At 28.9% G+C, this 8,018-nt stretch overlaps 1 long non-coding RNA gene across 1 annotated transcript in view; it reads left to right on the top strand.

Moving 5' to 3' along the window:
* Positions 1-3,018, top strand: part of LOC102671811 — a 4,395-nt gene extending 1,377 nt beyond the window's left edge. Inside the window, exon 2 of the long non-coding RNA XR_421960.2 lies at positions 2,754-3,018. This is a non-coding gene — a long non-coding RNA (uncharacterized LOC102671811). The remainder of the gene's footprint in view (positions 1-2,753) is intronic.
* The last annotated feature ends 5,000 nt before the right edge of the window (positions 3,019-8,018 follow it).

The following is an 8,018-nucleotide window of genomic DNA, read 5'->3' as shown; positions in this document are numbered from 1 at the left end:
GAGAGAGAGAGAGAGAAAAAGAGAAAAAAAAATATTAATTATTCGTGATAAAGGCGGATCGATGTGCCCATACCCGTTCTCGCTGTATTAACCGATCATGCCGCACGTTACTCGTTGCAAATTAATAATTTAAAACCGCGAAATTTATTTATTATGGTCGATCGGTATCTCGTCGCGCAACAAGCTACCAAGCATAATTATTTTCATGGTTGATTAAATTTACGTGATACAATAATAATAATAATCGGCTGTGGAAACCGATTAAAGTAGACGTTTTGATTTACATCGTGGAAAACAGTAAACTTAGACCGTCTGTTTACTAATCATGCACCACGAAATCCAATATTAAATTATTTCATCGTCGTACAACCTTGATTCCTCGCCCGTTATAACTTCATTTCTGTTCGAGAAACAAAGAAATAAGTACTAATATTTTTCATAAAAAATGTTTTCCACGCGAATATTTATCTAAATAATTTTCCAAAAAAATTTCCTTTCTTCTCCACCTCGTACAACTCGTTACTCTCGAAATTCTATCGTAATATCCCACTTGACGAGTCGATACACGCTTTCGATCTTGTATATAAATAGATACACAGTGGAATTTTCGCGTTTTGAACCGATGCCTCGGGATTTACATGGCCAACATAAATGTTATTGATGGTGGGAACCGCGTACCTCACTTCAATTCGTTTTCAAATGTCGCGTGTCGCCGGCTTGAATTTTTTAAACTATATTCCCGCGCCATAAATTTACATACCATTCCACTGGAACAAATCGTGTATAAATTTCCCTCGACGTTTTTCACGGAGTTCCCCCGCCATATTTGCATCGAACAATCGTACAAACAAATATTTTGTCCATCCGGATTATTGTAATTATATTATATAAATTTTATATAATAGCAATCGAACTATTAAAGAATATTACATGTTCAAATTAACATTTGATCGATATAAAGTAGAAAGAAATGGAAAAAAAAAAAAAAGAATGGAGAATAAGAAACAGGAAATATTCAATCTGAAAGAGAGGACTTTTCTATCGGCTGAAAGAAAAGCGTGAAAAAAAAGAGAGAATTTGGAAAAAAAAATTTGGCAAAAAACTGTGCGTGGATCAAAGCACATTACACGGTTTTCGAACGAGTTGAAAGGAAACTCTCCAGAGTCGGAAGGCAAAAAACGATTCAGTTACCATTGAACGAGAAGGGAGGGGATTGGCCTTGTGCGCTTTTTATCCTCGTTGTATCAGACATGCTTTAAATGTTATTCACAGATCTTAAATCACGTTTACCACGTGAAAATTTTTTGCCTCTTTTCAATTAATTTATAACCTTACTTGAAGTAATCTTTCTTTGGATTTGCAAATAAAATAATTTTCTTCGAGATATATTATCTAGTGAAATCTTTCAAAAGAATCCATCAGCGAAGGAGAAAATTTTATATATAATCTCTTTGAGCGAGAAAGTGGAAATATCTCAATCAATGGATGTATGTTTCATTAAATTTATTGCTCTAATTTCGTGAGAACTAATTACTTCTCGGGGGGGAAGGCTAACGGGATTTACGAGACGAACGCGCGCGCACAATGTCGAAACTCGTGTATTTTACGAACTACCTTCGCCAGAGTAGAAATTACATCACGCCAGCACATGCTCTGTATAGAGAACAAGCTTTCCACTCTCACTCTCTCTCTCTCTCTCTCTCTCTCTCTCTCTCTCTCTCTCTCTCTCTCTCTCTCTCTCTCTCTCTCTCTCTCTCTCTTTCTCTCTCTCTCTCGACAAACAGCTCGACATATTTCGATAAAAGTATACGGATAAATGTTGTTAGCCGCGATGATAATTTTAAAAAATGTTAATGGAGATTTTGAAGAGAATTTAAAAATCGAACGAACGCGAGATGAGAAATTTTGAAAAACTTCTGTTAAGTATTTTTCATAAATCTTTTTCATCCAACTTTTTTTAATTACGAATCTGTAAATCGTATTTTGATTTTTATTTCATTTTTACAATAACTAAAACGAAAATTAAGCTTTTTATATTCTGGAATGGAAACTAACTATACAGAGGAAGGAATATCTATATTGTCGTAATAATTTTGATGGAAACAATTATTCTGTGAAACTTTATATTGCATACTTGTACACGCTACATTCTATTGAACGTATATAATTTTTCCAGAAATAAACGCTTCCTTTTCATTAAACTTTATTAAAATTACAAAAACTTTGAATTGCTATAACTTCGAGGATGGTAACGTCCGATGAACCAATGAACAATCGTTAGAAGCGCATAATCTTGCTCTTTAAAACGTATCTTGATTTAGATCGATACGACTATTGGTTCCCGAGATATCGTCGTGTAAAGAGAAATGTTTAATTGGTTATCCTCGTTCTTGTCACTAATTCGATACTTTCGATCATATTCTCGTCTCATTGACTTATCCCAATACCTAGACAAACGACAGATACTATTGCTGGAGATGTATATAGTATATTCATAAAATATATAGATCAATAAAATATATAATCCATTCATAATTTTCAACTCATCTGAAACGCTATTGACATTTTGAATAGTTATGTCTCGGTAATCGATGGAGAAAACAAAAAACACATTCAATGATATAGTTTCTTTTATTTTTTTAAAATTTTTATTTCTTTTTATATTTTTTTATATTATGTGATCATGATTTAAAATGTAAGATTTACTATTTGTACCAATACGATATCACAATTGATTTTCAATTCTGTTTCAGACAAAATCTGTCCTTTGGCTCCCGAAGCTGAACTGGAAAGTATTTTTAAGAATTGATTTAATTAATTTAAGCGAGATATGATTGTAAGTTTATTAATACTCGTATAAAATTATAATAAATAAACGAGAATAAGGGATAATCCGTAGTGTCCGTAATGTAAAAAATTCAAGAAGAGATGTGAGAAGCCACGATGTATTATAAAATAGTTGCGTGACTTAGATCTTCCATAATTTTATCTTGGATAATTACATCTTGGATAATTTTTTAAAAAAAGATATATTCGACGATTTTCGAAAAGTTACGCGTTGTAGTGGATAAGATTAGTTAAATTTGCCTCGATAACTTCTCGAAAGATTATTTTTTCTAAAATATTATTAGGGGACAAGTTTTTTTGTTGATACATACAGAATAACCATATGACAATATGGCGTATAAATACGATATTACCCAGTTTCTCAACTACGAAACGCTACGATGATGAAAGGAAATACCGCGTGGAAACGAATTGATTTACCCTCGAGGAAATCGAATTTAATTGTCATTCGATTAGAATATTGCTCAAACACATACGAATCATTTTTTAAATGTTGTATCGAAGCCATGTAAATTACTTTTATATGTGATAAAAATAAATTTTTAGTAAATTAGAAATTATCTGCTTTTGATTCCTTCTTTATTGTTGATCGTGATAAAATTAATTGAACGAATGAAAATGTTTCCAGATTATTCGGTAAAAGTTATTCTTCTATTTTTTCCATTACCTATTATGATAATTGATAATTATCATACAAAATATTATTCTCTTAATTAATTTTATACAATCGTTATATTTCAAGCATGAAATAATTCAGTGAGAAAATCTGAAAACTGCAATTAATTTGACCATTATTTTCAACAAGATGATAAATCAACGCATATAACACGAATTATAAAATATCGGTAAGTACTGAAATATTCAGCATACATATTTTGCTTATATTTCGATAATAATTCTATCGAAATTGAATAATAAATTTTTTATTAAAATTATAATCGATCCAAGAATTTTTATAAATAATTCACTATGAAAATTTATTTTATATCTTTTGAAAATAATATATTAAACGATAATGAAATTACAATTATTTGTTATATTATTGTTATTTACAAAAATATAATTACGATAGAAAAGTGTGTAGATAATGAAAAAAAAAAAAAAAAGAAATGAAAATTATTGTGCAATTTTAAATAATGAGATTATTAATATAAATAATTTCTTTTACGTTTCAACACGATAACGATAATACTTAATATCAATCAAATTTGGAAATTTTTTTGAATGATAGGAACAAAAGGTTAAGAAAAAAAAAGTTAAAAATATATTTAATGTAAAAATACATACCATCTGTTCTCTATCTGTATCCATTTCTCTCTTTTCTTCGTTCCATCGCTACCCTTTTCGCGTATGTTTATTCGTTTTATCTGTTTTCTTGTTAATCTCTCGCTATCCCTCTCCTTGTGTCTAACGAGAGTTTGGCAAGAACTTTAACCTGATCGTTCTATGTCACGGATGCTTTAGCAACAACTGCGCATGTGTGAGATCACAGTGTACACATACGAAGTGTAACTCGATATCAACGATCGCAACAATTGCCAGAACGGCCTTTTACTTAACGACCAACAAAACTTGTCGGTTTGTACTTGTCCTGTGCTGTCCTCTAGACCACTTGTGTAAATTACGAGAAGCAAATGGAAATATTTATTAGGAATTGTAATTAATTTATTCGTTTGCGAATCAAATCTGAAATCTTAATGCTTCGCTATTTTAATGTAATTACGAATATTTGTGAAATAAATAATAGGAATGCTGATCGAAATAAATCTATTTGAATTATAATTTTATGAAATTCGATATTGAATTCACATAAGGAAATTATAAATTTTGGAAATTTAATATTTTAATTGTTTTATAGAGATTTTTTATTTGTTACAATAGAATTAAGAATTAATGAAAGTACTTATATACCTTTAAAGTATTTTTCAAATAAATGATTAAATAGATAGATTAAAGAAACTTCTCACGTTTCTAATATATTTCTTTGATTTATTAACCTCTATGCATCCGCAAAAGGATGAGAGAAAGATTCAGAACCCTCATCGATCATTCTGACCAACAGGAAGAAACGAATGTTATATTGTTCATTCCATAACATTTCTTCTTTTTCAATTTCAACATACTTTATTAATTTTGTATGTTGAATAGAATTTGTTTTTAAAAAAATTTTCCAATAATTAACGACACGTATTTATATTATTCTAGTCATGTAGGAGCAAGAAATTCACACACTGATTGAAAAAAAACTAATTCGTTCATTGAATAATAAATTGACAGAAAAATGGTATTAATAGATATAGATATAGAATTCTGACTTAAAAAATCAATTCAAAGATGGAAATAAACTTTTTAAATGTAACTAAAATTTTTTTTTTAATTTATAATAAAGAAACAAATATTTTTAAAGAGATTTCTAAATAAATTACAATATGTAATTATACAATATTATATAATTTAAATAAATTAAAATATGATGTTATTTTTAACCAAATAATTTATATTTTTGTGATTGATACGAACAAGTCACGACACTATATTGAGGAAGTAGATAAAACGATGAGCCTAGCTCGATGGAAAACGTAAAAACTTTCCTAATATAAACTTCGTCTATCAACGTCGAGGCTTTTGCTTGATTCTATTCGCGAATACGATATGAGACATGTAATCTCATGGTTAGTTTATACAGTTGGCTCAATATATCTCGTCATTGAACCAATTTTTGCAACATTATTTATATTATATATAATTATATCGTTATTTCCTCTTCTTATCTTCATTTTTATTGCAAACCAATGATAAATTTCAAAGAGTGTACATTTGAAACAAAAGATTGAAAAATAAGTGTTCACAAAATTGAAGAAGTATAATTACATTTGACATAATAATCGATTGAAAAGTTTGAAATCCAATAAATTTAATTGAGAAGAAGAGGGACAAATTACGATTGTATCTCGAGAAAAAGTTTTTCCAAAGATGTTTTTTTTGATTCGCGTAATACTATTTTTCTTAATTTTCAATTCTTTTGATAATTATGAATAATCTCAAATAATGAATATTCACAATATATTATAAAAATTATAATATTCATAAAAATTTAAATTTTTATTTCGAGAAGGTTTATCTTCTCTCCAAGAATTTATAAAATTATAAATTTATAAATTTATAAATTTTGATCTTTTAAATACCAGACAGATTAAGATATACTTATGAGCAGTGATAAATAAAATTTAATAGTCGAAGTTACGAATAAAGTTACTTCGATAACTTACTTCAATAATTTATTATTTAAAATATATAATTATATAATAATATATAATAATATATAATTATAATAAAAATAATATATAATAAATATAATAATATATAATTATTATTAAATAAAACATAATAATAATCTCAAATAATTGCAATGTCAAACGAATGAGGTTATATGAAGATTGGATTAATTATAATAGCTATGAATAAATGTTATTTAAACATTTCAATGTAATTACTTAATGTAACTATTCATATAATTACTTAAAGTAACTTTATTCGAAATTTTTAACTACTTACTTTTTTTAGGTTATATCCAATTCTGCTTGCAAGGAAGCATAGTTAAAGCAACAATTGTGATCCTTTAGTGACGATTGTATAAGAAAAAATATAAATTATTCGAATATTTCGATACAATTATCTAAAGCGTTAGTAAGGAAAATCATAAAGTTATTAATAGCATCGACACGCGTGACGGTCTGTACAGATGGCAAAAGTCTTTACGGTCTGTTCGCATGAGCGGAATCTTTGATGCTCAGCTGACACGTAATTTCCTCGCCTTCTTCCTTCATTCTCACCGTGCAAACGGGCCAAGTTTCCTTCACGAAGGGGATTCGATCCTGGCCATCTCTCGTCGTTCAAACTTATTCCTTTCATCCCGTGAAATCGAACGATTCCTGTTGGATTTCATCTCAACGGTGACGACTCGAGGAAGGAAACGGCTGTCTTTTCTCAAATTCAACGATTTTGAACCATTTTAATAAGTTTGTCCATTCAAAGTGGCAATAATTTGTATTGATGTATTTAAATAATTTCGGAAAATAAATATTAATTTTAATGATATGAATGAATAATTTTAATGATAATAATGAAAAAATAATTACAGAATATTAACGAGAAATATTTTAAATAAATGAAACGAGAAGAAGTTCATTAAGAATCCATCTATACACGAATCGAAGTATTATTCGTAGTTATGGCAGTTGTGCAGAATCCATTTACTATTCGCAGACTTCCTACTTTGGACTTCTCCCATTACAAACGTCAGTTTTGATTAAGATCTAGGTAACCATCGATTATCCCCGCGGATACTGGCCTCCTTTACGAGCAAGGTAATACCACGGCCATGTATGCATGTCCATTTGAGAAACACGAATCTATTAATCCGACATCGATTAGCAGACTCTCCCATATCGTGTTTCGCGTGTTACGGATGTTCTATTTGATATATATAGTGTGGTCATATTGATTATAATATACTTCGTCCCAATATATTCTTATGGATTTAAATGTGAAAATTAATTATTAATGTGGAAATAAACGTATTCTCGTAAATAATTCTTTTCTATTATTGGAAAAAAATCTATTATTGCAACCATGAACGTATTCTTTTTATTATTATTAAATTATTCAAATATACATTGCAATTAATTTTATAAGGTAATTTGATTTAAGATATAAATACGTTCTACTAATTTTGTTTATGAATAGAATTTTTATTTTTATTACGTGGATTTAATCCTAATTATTCTTTATTTTTATCCATTATTTAATTAAATTATGAGAAATTAATTTGCAATTTCGTTTGCCGAAAACGAATTTAAATTGATCGAAAAATAAATTTTTAAATCTAATTAATTTTCTTTCCATCTTTTGAGACTATTAACGTAAACAGACATCCCTCTCTCCTCATAAAACCGTATTTAACCGTGTTCGATGGTAATTTTTCCACCAGCTTCGCAGCGTTTCACCTTCAATTTTCCCCCTCCTTTCTCTTGTGGATCGTTAGTATTTAAAATTTGTCTGATTAGAGGAAGAAAATGAACGTTGAGCGTGGCTTTAAGTTAATTGGGATGCAAAAAGAGAGGCGAAGAGAAAGGTTACATAGTGACTGACAATTTCACACTCGAGCGTCA

This window comes from Apis dorsata, unplaced genomic scaffold (assembly GCF_000469605.1).
Source record: "Apis dorsata unplaced genomic scaffold, Apis dorsata 1.3 scaffold_279, whole genome shotgun sequence".
Lineage (NCBI taxonomy): Eukaryota > Metazoa > Arthropoda > Insecta > Hymenoptera > Apidae > Apis > Apis dorsata.
This window is presented reverse-complemented; position numbering and strand designations above follow the sequence as displayed.